Source organism: Anser brachyrhynchus (genome assembly GCF_964034855.1).
Source record: "Anser brachyrhynchus genome assembly, chromosome: 16".
In the NCBI taxonomy this organism is placed as follows: domain Eukaryota; kingdom Metazoa; phylum Chordata; class Aves; order Anseriformes; family Anatidae; genus Anser; species Anser brachyrhynchus.
The window spans coordinates 9,963,211-9,980,370 of record NC_137734.1 but is presented as its reverse complement, the minus strand read 5'-3'; the positions used below and the strand labels follow the sequence as shown (position 1 = coordinate 9,980,370).

At 35.6% G+C, this 17,160-nt stretch overlaps 1 long non-coding RNA gene across 4 annotated transcripts; it reads right to left on the bottom strand.

Moving 5' to 3' along the window:
* Positions 1-14,332: 14,332 nt before the first annotated feature.
* LOC308178982 lies at positions 14,333-17,153 on the bottom strand. 4 transcript variants are annotated; one of them, XR_013940088.1, is made up of 4 exons: positions 16,734-17,014; positions 15,673-15,864; positions 15,117-15,322; positions 14,333-14,397 (listed from the first exon to the last, which is right to left on the bottom strand). It is a non-coding gene; the product is annotated as an uncharacterized lncRNA (long non-coding RNA). The 4 variants fall into 4 exon arrangements; XR_013940086.1 differs by lacking the exons at positions 15,673-15,864; positions 16,734-17,014 and adding an exon at positions 17,034-17,153; XR_013940087.1 differs by lacking the exon at positions 15,673-15,864 and having other exon boundaries at positions 16,406-17,014.
* Positions 17,154-17,160: the final 7 nt, after the last annotated feature.

The window sequence follows — 17,160 nt, the reverse complement described above, 5'->3', positions numbered from 1 at the left end:
AAGAGATTTTTTTATGTGACAGAAGCAGGGGTTTTGATATATTCCCCTGTAGGAAGCAGCCAGTTATTCACAGTCTCCCCAAGAGTAAGTACTGTAGGGTGAAAATATCAGTGGCAGAAAGGGAAACACAGGTGATGTTTTCCTTTGACAAAAGATGAAACTTTAAAAATAACGTTTTGAACAGATACACAAAAGGAAGAATGTCATATTCTCAAAGGATTAGCAAAACGCAAGAGAAAGACATTGCATTTAAGGGCTTTTAGCTTCATCCTGCATTTCCAAGTTATGGAATGAGAATGCTAATTTCTAGATTAGGAACATGAAATATTGTAATTCGGTATCCTTCCTTTAAGAGTCCCCTCTCCCCACCCCCTTCTACGCTTTAATCTGAATCTACCCAAGTATCAGTAACTGCTTGAAGACCAGAGGACAAGACTGCCAGCTGACAGAGAATCCAGCAAGATCTGGAAAGACAGCTCCTGAAATTTTAGAATCATGCTGGATGCTAAATTTATTAACCTGCCTAAGAAGGCTGGTAATTCTGTAAATTACACCAGAAACCACTGCTGGAGAACTGCATTTGTCCTGGCGAACATCTTTGCATACGTTTGATTTAGGTTACTTGTTGTGGATGACACTGATCAGTCACTATCTACAGATTAAAATTCTGATTTTCTTTGTAATACACACTGAATGTCTGGTGCATTATGAAATTTTCTTCTGACAGCCTTTTTAACTACTGCCTCATGTATGTTTGCTTCCAAAGAAAATCTCCATTCACGTTCAATCATCTGCCAAAATTATCTTTACCCCCCCCCCCCCCAAAAAAAAAAACCAACAACACACACCCTTGAGCCTTGTTTTAGCAGCTGTACCTTTTTCAGAAGAGGTGCTATGGCCTATGTTATCTTAAGGCATAAGGCCATATATTTAATCTCTTTCACCCCTAGATTAGACTTAACAGCTGGGAGTAGGGCTGTTGGATATCCTATATAAAACAGGATTTTTGTTAGTATACATTTAAATTGGATGTTCTATAGGAAATAGAACAGATATAATTTATTTTGTATTTGATCTGCAACCAAATTCTTTCTTCAGTTACCTGGAAAGCAGCTGTGGGACATACGCAGATATACTGCACGTCAGACCTAAAGCATATCCACCTTGAAGTTGAACCACACCAGAGTGCATGTGAACTTATCACGGCCAGACTGTGCCAACACAGTGATGAGCCCAACCCACTGCACATGCAAGGCTTGTGGGTATCAGGATGTAGAAACCCTGCATGAGAACTGCATACAAAATCCTGAAAGAAGTCTGTGTTTCACCAAGGGATTCTAATGCCCAAGCGTGAGACATCCTGCATATAGCATTTATTCTGATATCATGGCCTTCCCAGGAAGACAGAGGAGTCACTACTGCTAGGGAAGAATTATTTAGGACAGACTCTAGATAATGCTAAACCATAGTCCCATTACTGTGGTTTAAATTTTTCTTCTGATTATTTTTTTCAGTCAGCAATTGCTTGGTTTACATTTTAAATCACAAAATTGACTTTTTTTTTCCTTCTATCATTAGATAGAAGAGTATTTTTTGTTGTCGTTTTGTTTTTATTGTTGGTTGTGATGGTTTGTTTTTTATATACAAGATGATTATCTCACATAGGAGTCCATCAGCTAAAGCTCATACCAAATATTTAAAGGGATGGAATTGCAAATTGTCACCACAGCCATTTTCCTCTCACCTAGACATATACTTCATCACAACCCAATGCAGGTCTAAACTGCATCACTCTTACTTAGAACCTCTTCCGTGCTATTCCATCCAGTAAATTTGCAGGCTGGCTTCAGTTTTAAGGCTCTGCATACCCTTTCTTCCAATTCCTATATTTATCTCACTTTTCTAGTTTGCCTTTCAAGAGCAGTTTCTTTTTCCACCACAAATGCTCAGTCCTATCACTTTCACAACAGCTTAACGCATAGTTTCACCAACTTTTTTTTTTTTTTTAATTAGAAGTACTAACTTGGGCATCTCCTCATTCCCTACAACCATAGCAGGCAGCTCAATCACACTTAGAATCACAGAATTATAGAATATCCACACTGTTCTGTATCCAGTTCTGCACTTCTTGCAGAACTGTCAGTATGGTTACATGGAGAACAGGATCAGTGAATCAAATATTTACTCTGCTAACTTTAACCCATTGCTGCAATATCACTTGTAGTGGCGTGACTAAGAGGACAGGAGTGAGCAGCCTGAGATAACTTAAAAAGTCGTTATGACTAAAAGAAATTTTTGTGAAACTACATGCTGAAGCACTGGATCTACATTTTTACATTATTAACTATGTTCTGTTCATGCCTAAATGACACTGTAGATCTGTCCTCATCTCCTCAACCTTGTGAAAGGGCAGGAAGAAAGAAAGCCTTTGAAATATAACCACATCTCTGAAAAGAAGCAAGACTTTTTTCCAGTTGTGGCATTGTCTTGTGAAGCCAGGTGAAAGACTTGCCCATAATCAGCACATACTTCACTCACAGTAACTAACATCTCCATAAAGAGTTGAATTAATTTTAGAACTTTTACAGATTGTTATTTTTCATGCACTGTTGGACTTGCAGACAATGTTGACTAAGCCGTCCTTATCAGGTGACAGGTACGAGGACTTGACTGAATTAGTGCCACTGTAAAGTTGTTTCAAAAAGGGAATTACCGTAAGGAAACGTATACCCACATCAAAGAACATAATTCTGAAAGAGCAGAAGAAATCAAGCTGTATTTATTCTGCTTGCCAATAACATAATAAAATCCAAGTGTGTGTGTTAATTAGGTACACAAATAAGTCTTTACTGATATAAGACTAGTCTGCAAGCTTTTTCACTAAATGAACTTCACTACACTTTTTTTTTTCTAAAGCCACAAATCCTCACATGACATTAGAGTGAAGAGATGTCAGATGTAAGCGATTCAAAAATGAGACTGTATGCAACATTTCAACCACATAAGGAACTACAGAATGAAAGTATAGGGGAAATGTATTTACTCCTGTGTTTAAGTTACAATAGGCCCAAGAACAACTCAAGCAAAATGTCGGTTTACCCCTTTATAAAGCATTATTCTGACTTCTTGTATAACGGTCTTGCTTAATCCTAGCTTTATACATTTGCTGGAATATAACAGCACAATGCATGCTTGAAAATAAGTTGTGATATTATTCTGCATTTCAGTGTGTCATTAGATATCCAGGAAATACCAAGATACTGCAGAAGTGGCAAAAGAAAATTCTAAAACTGTTTCTTAAGCAACTCTATACAACATCCATTCATAGGCTGTTGGAGGATAGAATTATTACTGTGACCCTTGTTTTATTGTCCTTCTCACCATCCCTCAGCTGTATTTCTCTTAAAATCACCTCAGATTCCAGTCCTGCATTTTTAATCTCTTAAATATCTGCATTCAGATATCTATAACTACTACTCCTTTCAAGGGATGTGAGAATATCTTGAAACAGCCAGTCCTGGACAATAGCAAACATTTTAAGAAAGAAAAAAAAAACATTATTCAGGAAAATTAAAAATGATTTGCTAGCTGTTATAATTAAGTTCTAATTTACTGTGCATTTTTGTTCATCTTCGTATGATAGCAGAAAAAAAAGCAGCAATAAAAATATAAAAGGTAAAACTGTACCAACAATTCTATTTAGATAGAAATATCTACAAATTAAGATAAATTATATGAGCTACATAAAGACTGACAAAAGAAATGTTTGCGACTTAGACCACCAAAAGGGTCTAAAGCAGATACAGATTATCTGTAGTTCTGCTCTGGTAGTTACATGCTTGTAAACCTTACCTACAAGAGCTAATCCACAAGGATGAATACACTTTTTAAACTGCAAATTTATCAAACCAGAGACATTATTTGCAAATATGTTCAGGGCTTGGCTCCCAAATAATGCCTTAGAATTTAATGAAACAGGATCATTATTACATAAGAGCTTACGGACACTGAAAAGGTTCTATGACTCCCAACCCCATTCCCAACCACTTATTCCAACTCCTTCCATCACACTGGATTTTCTATTTGTATAAGCGAGGAGTGAGACAGTTCTGTTTGCTCAATTTGCAGAAAACTGAATCCAACAGCAAGGTTAGATTCTGCAGCCACCAGTAGTGACTGGAGGGAGGGAGGGAGGCTGACGCTTTCAACTGGGGGCAGTTAGATCACATTGTCTGTACTGCCCCCTCTGTTCCCCAAAGACACTGCTATGAAAAGAAAATTACATACAAATATTTGACAGTTCTCTGAACTTTCTGTGCTTTGACATCTCAGTGATAAAAATCTCTCCTATAGCCCTTGCCACTATCTGCAGTTTTGTGTGAGCTTAGTTCCTTGCATTCATGTGAGTAAAAGGAACCTTGCAGTGTTTGGCCTTTTTTTTCCCCCATTTTTTCTCCACAAGAATCTATATTAAAAATAAAAATAATATAAAACAAACAAACAAAAACTCACAGTATATTTGCAGTGAACATTTGAGTTTATTTACCTGTGTATGCTTTTGCTTATGAAAACGTAGATCTTGATGGAAGGATAGCATAGAATACTACCAGCCTTTCACACTGCACCCAAAAATTGACACTAACATTTTTTTCTGACAGCCCAGAAAAGAAGAAAGGGACTGTATGAACTAAGAGCAAGCTTTTTTTTTTTTTTTTTTTTTTAAGAATAGAGGAACATAGCCACATAAGGCTGGGCTATCAAAAAAAAAAAAAAAAAGAAGAAAAAGGCAGCTGTCTGCATAATATATAAAAAAACTGGTCTTACTTAACTCATGTAATAATTAAAAAAACTTCTTCAGTATTGCTTCTATTTGCAAAGGTTTGTAAAACAAATGCTAAAATAGGCAATTTTAAATAGCAATTTCTTTGAAAGTTAAGGTTGTTCCTGCTTATGGATAGGATTTTTTTTTAAATTAAAAATAATCACCTACTTACGTTTTTATATGTATTTGTTCCTCATGTCAAAACACAACAAAAGTTTATATAATTGTTCAACAGCATTTAAATATTTCTATTTTGTGAAATTTTCATAAGCACTTAAAAACAATGTAAATTATTTAAAGGAAAAACAAGTTTTAATGCAAAACAGCCAGGCTTGTCCTGTAACAATTAAAACCTGCATGCTGTTCCACATTTGTTGTCAAATGACAGCTTCTAAAACTGGAGCCTTGGACTAAACAGCTTTGTAGGTAGTGTATCTGAAATGTTCTTTGCCTACTTCTGCATGTAACCTATTGAAATGGGATCCTGATCTGGGTATTTATATGGGGAAAAATATTCAAAAATAAACAACTTTATATATAAATAAAAAGGACATCTTCCCCAGACTTTTAGAAAAGAATCAAAAAACAATCTATGTCTACTCACTCAGATGTGTTACAACACAATACCCTTCTATATCAAATGGCCAAAAGCTGCTTTCCCTCACCTCGTGTGTCAAAGAAAAGGGTAATAATTTCAGAGATTTGGCACTTTTTCCTACATTGTTCCCAACTTTGGTAGAAATATAGCATCCCCTAGTGTTCATTTATTTCACTGAAAAAATAAATATGGTCAAATAATCACCTACCTAGAAAACGATATTCAGAACTTTTTTTTTTTTTTTTTTTTTTTTGTGATAGGATTCTGTATTCATTTTCACTTCCAGATTTTGTCAGACCTCTCTGGTCTGCCTGATAACCACAGACCATCTGAGAGTTAGGGTTTCCTCATGGGACACATATCTACTGTTCTGCTGTACATGCTGCTCTGCTGTAGCAGCAGGAAGAAAAGCAATTAAAGAGCACATGTAAACCCTTCTCCAAGCTGGTGTCAACGCCAAGACTGAGGCTGAGCCATCCTATCCTGTCCGGCATGACTTTTACACCTGCAGTTGCCATTCTGAGCCCCCAGACCAACCCCAGCCAGCAGTGTTCAGTCGTTCCTTAGTGAGGTCAGCGTGGAACCATTTGCCCTGCACTTTGATGGAAGAGAAGACTGAAGAGCCTGCATACCTTTCCTCATGCTAGGGCATAATCTTCCTCTAGCCACATCAAATACCTCATGTGTAAGTTTAATTCTGCGAAGACAAACAAGCTTGATGCAGAGCATTGGAAATCATTATTAAGTCTCAGTCCATATATGTTTTTGGCATATAAATTGCAGTTAGGCATCCAGTTATATGTAAACAAATCTTAGTAAACACAGATAAAAAGACAAAGGCTAGAAATAAACCTGGAAACAAACTGTTTCTTGTATGGTGCAGCAGTAGACAGAAACTACTGAAGCAACTGGGACTTCTCTACCAAAGCACATCAGGAAATGGAAGAAACTACCACCATCAGGGGACACTCACATAACTGCAGTAAACATATATTCAAAAGATCTCAACCTGCTCGTGACAACACTGTCTGAAGAATAGGAAGGCATATGGGCCCTCAATAAAAATGTACGATTTCATCACAAATTTTGACCAGATTTCTTCAGAAATCTGTCAACACTGGAGGATGTTTTGAATTTAGTAGTCTTGCACTAAGCACATTTGATTTTTTGTTTTGATATGTTTGATTTAAATTCAATTCTATAACACTAACTAAAAACCAAGCAGATTATCTGAGCTTTCATATTTACATTAAAAGTGATCAGTTGCAATCAGAACATCATTCATTCTCAACGGCATATATACCCATATGTCTTTCAAAATAGGGGAAAAAGTGTATTTCTTTCAAGTAGCATGTCAATCACATTTTGTTTTATTCTATGTATCGTTGTATTCTGTCTTACAAGTTAACCCAGAAAGGACATAATGGCCCAGCTCAGAATATCTGTGTTCTCTGCAGTAACCCAACAGACATACAGATCTAATTCACCTAAAAGTGCCACACACATTGTGCTTTGAGAGAGGAGAATTTCCAATCACATTTTCTCAACCTCTGGTTTCCCTGACATTTTTTAAAGATTTTTTTCCCGATAACAGAAAGAAACCACCTTACTTTGATAACATTGATCATATAAACAAAATGTAAATGAAACTAACTCTCAGAAATTCTTATTGAGAAAATACCCATGCAACACATATACATTAGTAAAAATCCTCCTCTTCTGGATGGCATGATGGCACTGTTTTGCCAGCTAAAATGATAGAAAAGAGCTATACTGCAAACTGTTTTAGTTAACCTTTCCAAGTAGAACGATGAAGTGCTTTAGAAATGAACCTCTCCATTTGTCAGCTCAAGCATCATAAGAGAGCTTCTCAGTTTTGTCATTAAAATTCTGAAGTACTTTACTTAGTCCGTCACTCCTCTCTGCCCAAATCTTCCTATGTCAACAGAATAATTCAGACAACTACAGAGACATCTAGCAATGCTGATGTCCTAGGATATTCCATGTAGCCTCTAGCTTCCACTCCCCAAAGCCAAAAGTCACTGCTAAGCCCCATGTCATATATGTGAGCCCCAGGAGGATACCTCAGCTCCCAGAAAGCACTTAGAATTACACGAGCTACTTCTACTTAGGAAGCCAAATCCCACCCTTTGAAAAAGTGCTCGACTTGAAAGTCTAGTTGAGGTGCTTGTTAACAGCCACCTGGAACATCAAGGAATTGAAGTTTTCACTCTCTCTGAAGAGATGCTTGTACAGGCTGTACAGAACAGCCAGAATTAAGATATTCAGACAGATGGACAAAAATTTATAGAAGTTCCCATTACCTCACCTGGTTCAAACTACTATAGCCAATTTGTCAAATTTTATACAATGCTGCTTCTTACAAAGAGATGTCTTCATTGATGCTTCATTAATCTCATCAATGAAATAGTTTTATATGGTTACCATATAAACAAGAAAAAAATATTTTTCAGAACAGAGTAATCTTCTCAACATGAGTAGAGGAAGAAAGAAACATAAAGCAGATGCAGAAGATTTCTTGATAATTAAGAATATTATAAAATTCCTTATGAAATTCTAAAATGTATACAAAGGAAGCCATAACAAGCACCTCTTGTACCGTGCTCCACTAATACACTTGAAATTATACATCATTAAACCACAGAAGCATAGTCACAATAACTTCTACATGCACCTAGCACACACCTAACATTGCTCCAGTCACTGAAATAGTGTAGACTGCACCTTCCACTGCTTTGTACACCCAGATGATCAGGAAATATTTTTTCTTAATACCTCCCTGTCTGTTAGAGTAAGCAATTAAACTGGGAAAAGCTAATTTGATAGCAGGTTTTGTGGTGAAAAAAGAAAGGAACAGTTAAGTTCTTGCTTTCTGATACTGTTACAGTGGCAAGAGAGCTGGTCTTGGACAGAAAAGTCTGTATTATTCTTGTCCATATTTTCTTTTGTAGTTTAGGTTATACAAATTATACTAGTTATATTTACAAGAACACTATATGGTGTCTACTTAGTAATTCTCATTTTTTCTTTAACGCTTAATTGGTGTGACCACTACACAGAAGAGAGATGATGCTATTATTAATGGGGAGTAAGAACAGATGCTTACAGAGAATATATAATTGGTGAACAGCTGTGACAGAATATTCCTTATTATAGGATAAAATCTAACAAGCAAAAAAAAAAAGAAGTTTGTGAAAGAGAAAGGTTTCAGGGTTTCTCTGCATCTAGCACTTAGCTATTATTATCTGCCCTGCCCAGGCTCAATTGTGAAATTTCATTTGTGTGATCTCAGCCTCATAGTTTGCAATAATGTCAAATAAATAAATGTGTAATACAAATAGTAGTAAATTATGACAATAAATCCAGGAGAAAAAAAATCTCCTCTAAACTCCCTTCAAAACTTTGTGTTTTATTGCACTTTCAGTAGTTGTAAGGGTCAACAATTAAATCTTTATTTTTTAACCCATTTTAGGAGACTTGCTGCTAGGTGATTCCCCATCTAAGCAACTCCAATGTAATATGTAGCACACTGCTACATAGACACTAGCTCAGGAGATTTCAAAGAAAGCATAATATGTATTTATAAATATTGATTTGGGTAGGACAATCTTTAAAATGCTAGAAAAATTAAGGTAGCTTATCCATACACATAAAAGATAAGGAAACCAGATTGGGGAAAAAAAGGGGGCGGGGGGGTGTATTTTCAGTTTCAATTATTTCTAGTCATTAGTTTTTCCTTGACAGACTACTTAACGTATTAATGCATGAATGAAATATTAGTCTTTGCATTGTGGGGTCATCTATTGAAATGTCAGTTTAATAGCTTATTACATAAAACCCTAGGGTGAAATCCAGGTCCTATTAACTCCAGTGAGGCTGGAGTTTCACCCAGGACATTCATCTGTTTTTACAATGCATGGAAATTATAGTCTTTCAAGGACAATAAAATCTGTTCTAGGCAAATTAAAAATTATTAATGTATCTAAGCCCTTCTTGTGTCTATCGAGTAAGTAGTGAAAATAGCAGTTAATAAAATTGTTAAATTGACAGAAATATTAAATGGATCTGGAAGAGCTTTTCTAACCAGGAGTCTCTTTTTTATTTTTTTATTTTTCATTAGTCTGTTTTCTTGTATTACTGTTACCACTTTGCAACCCTCAATACCTTTTTATGCAAAACACTTTATAAAGCATTACTCTGCCCATTTAACAAATGGTAAAAACATGGAAAGGAGAATAAAATACTTTCCCCTTGTAAATGACAAGGTAAATTCTGTGTTACTCAGACCCAAGTGATCTGCTTGGAATATAAAAGAATTTTATATTTTGGTCGAAAAAAGGCATGTGCATTCTCTCTTCCTTTTGAGCATCAACACCCAAAAGAATCTTGAAATTGTGCAATATTTCTTCAGCTGATTTCTGTTTTCATGACTTCTTGATGAATCACAAGTTGCGGGAAAAAGCCTGAAAAAACATGAGCCTTTTCATTCCTTGGTTAAGCTGTATGCTACCTTCAAGCCAAAATAACAAAATTAGACAACATCAGGTATCAAAAGTTAATGGGCTTGAAAGAGATCTGGAACAGAATTAAGGCTTCAGTCTCAAGGACTGTTCTGTAACAAGTAAAATATGCTGGTTTTGTACAGTGATGTTAGCACAAGAGCATACAGGCATTCTGTAAGCATGAAAATAACCTTGCATCAAGATTAAACAAAGGCTGCTTTGGAAATAAGGCTAATAATAGGGAGTTTAGCTAACTAAAGCATTCTAGAAGCATGTCCATCAGCTTGGCTGTGATTTATAATACAGCCTTATAAGCCAGGTTGGATGGTGCTTATTTGAAATACACACAGATTTTGTTGCCAAAATTTCAATTAATACAATGTCTAAATACAAAGTAACACATGTTTTTTGGTTCTGTTAAAAGCCCTGCAGGCTTTCACGGCCTTCAGCCTCCCAAAGGTAAACAGAGATGACTGCTAACAAATGGTCATGGCTCATTCACATTGTTCTTGTTAGTTGATTTATGAAGGCCTGGCTGAACATCACTGCTGGCTTACCTTTGTGGGTTTTTTTGTTTTGTTTTGGGGTGTGTGCATGTGGATTGGATTGCACTGGAGGTTTTCAGGATTAGACTGGATAAAATCATAAGCAACCTGGTCTGACCTCACAACTTGATCACACTTTGAATAGAAGTTCATCTACAGACTTCCTGAGATCCCTTTCAGCCAGATCTTTTTTATTATTATTATTTTGCAAAAAAAGTATATTTTTGTTTCTGTACTGATACAGTCTAAATCCTTCTCAAAGTTAACATTCAGATAAAGTGAGCCTGTAACATAAGTGTTCTTATTTACCAATAAAGTCAAAGAATAGGTCTGACCTGTACTTTCGTTCCTATTTATGCTTTAGTGGCAATTTTTTTTTTTTCAGGAAAAAATGTGATACAATAAATAATTCAGTTTATCTGAGGTGAAAACACATAGAGAAAAAAGTTACTCTTGAACTAATACCAATTATAGGATCCTTGTGCAGTCTCTATATATCATAGTGGTAATTATTTCAGATGACAACCTGCCTCTAGTACAAGTGGATATACTGCGTTTGAATATACTATTTTTATTCTTCTTTTATTTAAAAAATAAAATAAAATTAGGAAAATAAGCATGAAGTGCAATTTTTTTTTCTTTTTTTTGGGGGGGGGAGTGTTACTGCCATATTATTAATCTATCAGGGAGGAAAAGGAAATAGTTATTACAAAGACAGGGTCATAATAATAATAAAAAAAATATTTTACAAAATCAAATGCAAATGAGAAGTGTTTGCTGGAAATCTTTTAAAAGCTTTTATCTTAAATTTTCCCTGAAATAGTTTTGTTTGGAATTAAATCTGCCCCAGACATGGCCAAAAACATAAAAGCCTGAAAACCTAAGTTATTAGTTTATTATCATTATCCAAGCTGCAGAAAAAGCACATATTACTTTGACAATATAACATTAATTAGAATGTTTACATTTTCTGTTTTCTGGAATGTCATTTCTGACAAAACACTTTTAATATAAGAATTTTAATCAGTTGGTGACCTTGAAAGCTGTTCTTTGAAGAACAGCATATTGAGATCTACAAACTCCATGTGTAGGGGGAAGCACATTATATGGGAAATAGCACATAAGTGCAAAAAGGTATATGTAGAAATAAATAATTATATTGTATATACTGGATGATTCAATGATTGCTGTTTTACAAGGTAAATAAATAAAAGTAAAACAATGCAGGTTTAGTGCCCTTTAGATATATATGATATACGCTAAAAACCCTGATGGGGTTGTAAAACCAACATAAACTAATGTACAGAGCTGGCTTTTTAGATGTATATATGAAAGCAGACTATTCAGACAAGAATTTGGCAATATCTGGAGAATCTACTTACTACATTAAATAGTGAAATCCTTTCAATTGCTCTATTTCTGTACAACTATAAATAACTCTAAAATACCTTATAAAGAACAACAATCCAACAAATACCAACAGATACTTTCAGCATAAATACATAACACTTAAGCATCTAGATATCAAAATCATCTTCATACCAAGCTACAACAGTACGATAGCATTTTATAAATAAGTGTTTTTAACTTAAAGGTTTTACTGAAACCCCATCGATAATGGCATTTTCTTTGTGATCTGAAAGATCTTTTTTGGTGTACAGTCAATATAGTAACAGGAAATAAATTTAAATTAAAACTATAATGTTGGTCTCCTAAATAACCTTCCCTTAAACCAATCATTCTATTTTTAGTTCAATTCCTCCCTGTCTTTCTAGAAAATCTTATGACTAAAAAAAATTAACTACATTTGACTTGCTAAATACAGTGTTATAAACTAGTTTGCAGTCACTTCAGCACCTAGTAGATAGCCTTCAAAAATGTCATGTTGGACTGTAATGAGATTTGCAGGTTGAAAGAAAGAACCAGCCTCGGAATGAAACAAATGGTGGTGTAAAGCCAGAGAGATATAGGAGCTTGTATTAGAAGTCTGGTCTTTTAAGAAGGCACTACTGCTTTAATGTATGCAAGAACTGTTCCACCTGCTCTGCAAGTAGAGTATTTATTTGCGTAATAGACTCTAAATAAAAACTGCAATCAGTCACCTCAGAAATTGCACATCATTGCATAACAGCCAGTAATTGATTACCAGATACAGACATTGAACTGAATTTCTAATTTTGGTTTTTACAAAACAGCAAGATAGCTTTTCACTCTTACTTGCTACCTAAAATCTAGTGCTTGTTTCCTGCCTTTCTTAAGGCTCTACAATAACTATTCAATTATATATTATAGTAAAATGACTTCAACTGCTGTTTAATTGTAAAGGGTTTTTTGATGTATGACTCCCATTGAGTATTTTAATTATAGGGCTCAGACACAAATCCATTCTTTCTTCACTTCCCTGTCCCAATTACATGACCTAGCCTGCACATTATTAACACAGTTTCCTTTATTTCAGAGACAGTACAGCATCAAAAAATAGGCAGACTGCTCTCTAACTGTAGCACTGAGTTCTCAAAATTCACTAGGGTACACTTAATGGTACACAATGGTATCCCCTTTTTGCAAAGCTACATTTTTGTAAAACTTTTACGCAGACTAAATGCTGAGTTTCAATTCTTACAAAGTAGAAGTCTGCTTTACAGTCACTTATGAAGTACAAAGAGAAGCAAGAAATACCATACAGAAGCATATCAATCATACAGTTAAAAGCCCTGTCTGCAAAAGTGCTTGGATCTTATATGTCAGAGGAAAGCACTAAACTATTTTTTTATGAAAAAATTATACTCTGACAGAAAAACTCCTTTCTTAGCTCAGCTGATAATTCCTTAATTCCCAAAAGAACAATGATTAATAGGCTCTTGTAATTTTAATCTCAGCTACTATTATTTAACCTTTTTATTATTATTATCATTATTTTGTTGCTACTGGGTCTTATTTTGTTTGGCATTAAATGCCAATTGTGTAAAACAAGAACATCCTGTTTAAGTTTTGCTTTTAGGTACAGAATAAATCAAAACACCTGACATATGTATCTTGCACTTTATTTTACTTCATATCTGTCATTCTCCTTCTCAAACTACGATAGAACTCTGTCCCATAAGCTGGAATTCCAACAACTAGATTCTGCGCAGGCAAATGCTTGGCATAAAGAGAATATTTTTCAAATGCAAATCATTCCATGACTGGAAATCCTGATCTTTTTCTACTTTGTCTTGTAAAACCAGTATCTTAAGAACAGGCAGACGGCAAACTGGCTCAGGTAGACTAGTCCCTTGCCCTCAGGTATTTCTGGGCCCCGGACAGATCAAAGAAGATCATCCTCACTTCAGTCATACCCAGATGATTCTTCCTTTCCTTTTGCCACATGACTATAACTGAAGACTGTGCAGAGAAATCACCTATAGATTCTAACCTATAAAGGTTATAATTTTTGATTTTTTTTTTTGCAAAAGGTAAAGAACCTCTGGCAGTCCAAAATCTGACTATACTCCTTCCATGATTTACAGAATGCACATCTCTCATTTTTCCCAGCTAGTCCTTTCCTAGGTACTCTCTCCTTCCCTACACCCCAAAGAACAGAATTAATACATTTTTATGCCACTGAACTGCTCAATGCTTATGGGGTATGGTTCTTCCCCATAGGGAATCTATCTTGTCTATTTAGATCCTAAATGCTGCTAGAAAAGGTCTCTAGCTATTCTGTGTTTATACAATTCCTAACACCTCCCCACCCCACCAAAAATCCCAGTCTTGGATTGTCTTTTAACACACAAACACAAAAGGAAATCCTTTAGCCAATTTGAATGTATTTACTTTGTGATTTTTTAACTGTCTTACTTAGCCCATGATGATGACTTTTTTTCTCTCTGAATTTTCTCAAATTCCGAATTAAATCATCTTATTTAACTGAAGCATAAAATAAAGAAGTCATTCTCAGTTCCTTCTGCGTGGGCAAGCAGATCTCTGGTTGATTTCTACAGCTCTGCAAAATACATTAATTTCATTTTGCTTTCTAGATACTAGAAAAACAAATCAACAAAACTTAAGAAGAGACTAAGTATTAAATCCTATGCAGCTGTTCTCAAGCTAGCTGGCTGATGATAATTTTCTGTTTAATTCCTTTACTAAATAAATAACATGATAAATCAACAGAAAAGCAGAAAGGCTAGACCATAATCTTTTCTTAACAAGAGGCTAAGTTTTTGTTTTGTTTACTCATTTAATGGAAAAAAGCATCTAAGAATAGCTATGTTTGCAAAGCTCATTTGTTTAAAGGGTAGGACATTCAAAATGACAAGGTGGGCTGTATTTGATATGTGCCCACGTATAACACAGAATTGTGGAATCAAAGATGTAGAGAAATCTTGGGTCCTTAAACCTGGGACTCAATCGTTCAAACAACAAAAACACGGAATTACAAACCATGCAGGAAAGCTGGTAGCCAGAAAAATAAGTGGGTTGTCTGTATGCAGGCCCAAACAGTTATCTCAGTTTCCAAATACTAAATAACATAAATTCTGAAAAAGTATCTCAGAAAACTAATTGTAAGCAACAGAAATATAGTTTTTTGTTTGTTTGTTTTTAAATACGTATGTACAGTGCTTTAAGAAATAGGATTTACTTACATGCCAAAGACAAGACTTCAGCACTTTAGAGATCTACTGAAAACAGCATACTTGTAATAGGTAGAAGGGGTCACTTCACTGCTTGAACATGACCCTGTCATCAAATTTCAGAAAAGAAAAAAACTTGACCACAGGTTCTAAGGAGTAAAATGGCGGCCTGCAACATTAAGTCTTGATTTTTCTTGCATCCCACACACCATGTTTTACTGCAAAAGAATAGTTTCAAGGCTTTTGTTAATCAAAATGAACATTGTAGACAACAGTGATATCCTCTTAAGCATACAGCATATGTCTATTTTAAAAACTTATGCTAATATATATAGATCTTACTGGATAGCTCTTGTGGTATGAACTTGACCACTAGCTTAATATTACTATAATTATCATACCTTATTATCTCATTATAGCTCATGATCTAAACCTTCCTTGCCATTCGTTGTTACAAAATAGTGCAATTACTAATTATAAATTTTAAACTTGGTTAACATATTGAAACTTACTTTCTCCTACAGAAAGCATGCATTTATGTAAGAGACTAATAAGTGATAGAAGTTACCTGCTCCTAAATTGCTTTAGCTTTGTTTCAAAATAAAAATTCAAACTCTATTGCTTGTTTAGAACTTCAGCATGAGAGCTGAAATTTATGCTAAAAGTAAAATTGTCTACAAAGCTACAAATCTAGAAGCTGTACAGATGTAGAACAATTCTTAAGGCCTTAAAGATATGGATCTTTTAGAAAATCGTATTCCTAGGGGGGAAAAAAATAAAAAATCAGATTAGCTTGTGCACTCTGCTACAGTACAAGAAGAATGCTAACATTTTTAATCAGATTAGTATATTTTGGTTTATAAAATCATAAGCCAAGTTTGTGGTTTTTTGGTTTCCATTTCTATTTATCATTATTTGCCCTTTTCTTTTGGACTGTCCAGGGAAAATAAATTGTTTTGAAACATGGCTAATTTTTGTAGCTAAAAACCAAACAAACTGCAATTATGCTAAGTAATTATGACGTTCTTTCAATTTTATTTTATATTTTTCATCAAAAATCAACCACTGTCTGTAAAAAAATTACAAGTATTTTATTTCAAATGTGTCTCTTCAGCTGAGGAGAACAACACACATGGCAGCGTATTTTCTCTGTACAATTGCTCTTTAGCAATTCTTAAGATATAAAATCTAGTTTCTGAAAACATTAGTCTGAAACTCTAAAACAGAGTTGGGGAAAGGAATAGAAGCATAGCCAAGCTCAGCAGCAGAATGTTTAACAGAAAGCAGACTAACATACATACTTCAGAACTGCTTGGGGAAGCATTAAACATTTGATAACCAACAGCTAGCCAGAATAGCTTTACTGGTGAACCAAATTTTAGGTGCAATTTTGGCAGCTGGATCCAGAAGAGTCTTGCCCTCCCCGGAGCCAGCTGAGACTAGGCACTATCTGATTTTCCCCTTTTCCTCTTCTGTGTGAGGCCCTACTTGTCCCTTGACCCCAACTGATTTGTCCCCAACTTGTACTTGTCCCCATCTGAATTTTTTTTCTTCTGATAAATTGCTCCATTTTTCCCACTAAATTCTGGATAGAACCAGCAGATACACAAATTTCTGTATTTTTAACACCTCAGAACGCCATCAATCCGTTCTCTCTCCATTTCAACACGAGAATGGAATAAAAAAAGGAAACAAAGGGGACTTCTCTAAGGGGGTGAAGAATCCTGACTGTTCTCCAGAGGAGAGGCTGAGGAGCCGCTCCCCACCAGCAGAGCAGGTTTCTGTTCCTCAGCCTCGTGAGGAGAGCTGCCTGCTCGATGCGCCTCACGAGGGCGGGAGCCCCCTCAGCCCCAGCCGCTCCCGCCTCTCGCTCAAGCCCCACCCATGCGCGTATCGGACTGGTGAGAGCCTTTGTCACTCATTCCTCACCCGTCTCCAGCCGCGAGCGCCCAACCGCCTCACGAAGCTTCACCCCCTTAAAAACCGCTCTTCCAAGTCGCCTAACCATTAGCTTCCACCGCCGCCACTCGTGGCTTCCTTCGTCTTGGTTGGTTAA